Below are 2,500 nucleotides of genomic sequence, written 5' to 3' on the forward strand. Positions count from 1 at the left end.
TTTTCTGTGTGCGATGGCGTACACCTCTATTTGAATTTTGTATCTGTGCTTCTCGGCCTCGGAAAAGTGGCTCGTGGGAGCTATGGTGACCAGGTTCCTCCCTCGCCGATCCCACTAACGGCAGCACAGGCTAAGTGGGCAGTCAGAGGTGCAGGAAAGGGGGTCGAGACATCCTGCAGCCGTGAGTGATAGTCACATCTTGGAGCCGGTGGGGATGCAGTACACCTACCGCCTGATAACCCGGCCATTTTAATAACTCCAGCTTTACCCGCGCAAACTCGGCCTGAAACCGGAGTTAATTCAGGCCATCGGTCGCTAAAACCAGCGGCCAAGTTGAAGATTTTGTTATTCGCGCCACGTGTGTATCACCACATCGCCCGAAAGCCATTTGGGCGCTATGACCCCGGCAACATTACCCTTTGTCGGGGTGATCACCTGTCCTATCATCGTAGGTTAATGTTGACCTTATATGGCCATCCTATCATATCGTGACTTTTCCGCGATTATTCCTCCGTCGAACCATTTTTATAAGTGTCTTCCTACTCCAGACAGACCTTTTTTTATGGACGTCCTTTGTTAGCGCTGCATGGTGGCTGAATGGCGTGGATATATATGTCTTACCCGCTTGCTTGTACAATCTTGTTACGAATGCTTCACACGGACTCTGGTCATGCTGACATAGATTCGCTTTCAAACTGACCTTCTTGTGGCCGCTGTGTATTTTTGTGACCTTAATGTGCCTTTCGATGCAAACCCCTCAAGGCTCCTCACCCTGGCCGCGCGCTGGGTTTCCTCGGTGCGCTGGTCGCTCCCACTGCTCCTCCTTCTCCTCTGTTCCTTCTTCTTTTATTCCTCTTCTTCTTCCCTTCTTTTTATTCATTTACTTTGCTTATTCTTACTTTTTATTCTTCTTACTTATGATGGTTTTTCTCTTTGATCTTCTTCATCTCCTTGTCCTCCTCCTCTTTCTTTCTTTTTCTTCTCCCTCTTTCTACTCCTACTCTTGTTCTTCCTCTATCTCGTCCTCCTCCTTTTCGTCTTCTTTCTCCCTTTTCCCTCCCCCTCTGTCTCCTACCCCTTTTTATTTTGCTTGTCCTTCTTCCTCTTCTTCCTAACTCTTCCTTTTCTTCTTCTACTTGCTCCTCCTCTTCTTATTCCTTCCTCATCTGCCACTTTTTCATCTCCGTCTTGTTATTTATCTTCTACTCTTTCTCTCTCTCTCTCTCTTTCTCATTCCTCCGATCTTCATGCAGATGATTCGTAGTCTCAATGTTATTAATGTTATATATGTGCATACTATTGATAGTGGCTTGACTGAATGTTGTTTTTTTATTGCTATTTTCCTGCCATTTTGTTATTGCTGTTATGTAAGCGCTGTTTCTATTATTGCTGTTGTTATTATTGTTACTTTTATTATTATCATTATTATTACAACTAATATATTATTTTTTTCGTTGTTGTTTTATCATTATTGAAATTATTGATATTGTTTTTCATTATTATTATTATTATTATTATTATTGTTATTGTTATCGTTATTTCACTTATCATTATCAATGTCAGTGTTTATTATTATCATATTTATTATCATTATTATTATTATTATTATCACCATTACTGTTCCTGGTGTTATCGTGATTTTCATCATCATTGAGGATGGTAATGATAATAAAATTAGCATTACTATTTTTGCGTTGTTATTATTATTATTATTACTTTTTAAAGATAATCATAATTTTCTGTTGTAGCTGTTATTATGACCATTATTATTTATCTTATTATTATTTCATCATCATCATCATCCGTGATATCTTTACAATTTCTATTTCTGTTCATGCCATTATACCTTCACAAAAGACCAACCATTCTTCTCCTTCCCCAGGTGATATCCGAGGCGACCGTGCCACCCCCAGTGCCAGGCAGAAGGCATCCCCCCCGAGAGTGCCACATCTACAGCATCACCGCCTCCCGATCTCATTATCTCTATCCGCCTTGTGCTCTCTTTCCCCGAGCGTCAAGTGCCAAGGAATATAGTCTCAAGCAGTGCTAAGTAGCGAGGGAGAGTGTGTAAAGAGGTGCCAAATATATACACATACATACATACACATATCTGTACATGAATAGTTGTTAGATCAGCATGTTGATTGCCATCGGCACTGAAATAGAGTAAAGGAGATATCGCGTACTCTTCTCCCTCACGGTGCCAAATATTTCCCGTCAGTGCCAGATATAACGAGTGTGTTTCGTCGAAGGTACAAGTGCCTACTGGATGTTGAGTACTAAAAAAAGAAACGGATATTACATAAGTTGAAGTGGATAGTTCATCTTCACTTCATATGGGATAAGTGATGTGATAAGTGCCAAGTGAATGTTTAAGTGTATGTTCTAATTTATGTGTGTATTGGAAGATACGTGTTTTGTTGATAGTAAAGGAATGACGTAATCGTTTGTGTCAAGACAGTGCCAAATCTGTGTGCCAAGAAAGCTTTAGTCTCCAAGA

At 40.6% G+C, this 2,500-nt stretch overlaps 1 long non-coding RNA gene across 1 annotated transcript in view; it reads left to right on the forward strand.

Moving 5' to 3' along the window:
• The window catches only part of LOC147471371 (uncharacterized), a 46,439-nt gene that overhangs the window by 43,209 nt on the left and 730 nt on the right, over positions 1-2,500 (forward strand). Inside the window, exon 2 of the long non-coding RNA XR_015191280.1 lies at positions 1,883-2,500. This exon is cut by the window's right edge and continues 730 nt beyond it. This is a non-coding gene — a long non-coding RNA (uncharacterized LOC147471371). The remainder of the gene's footprint in view (positions 1-1,882) is intronic.

This window comes from Penaeus japonicus, unplaced genomic scaffold (genome assembly GCF_977035675.1).
Source record: "Penaeus japonicus unplaced genomic scaffold, GWHDUDI00000001_assembly GWHDUDI00000009, whole genome shotgun sequence".
In the NCBI taxonomy this organism is placed as follows: Eukaryota; Metazoa; Arthropoda; class Malacostraca; order Decapoda; family Penaeidae; genus Penaeus; species Penaeus japonicus.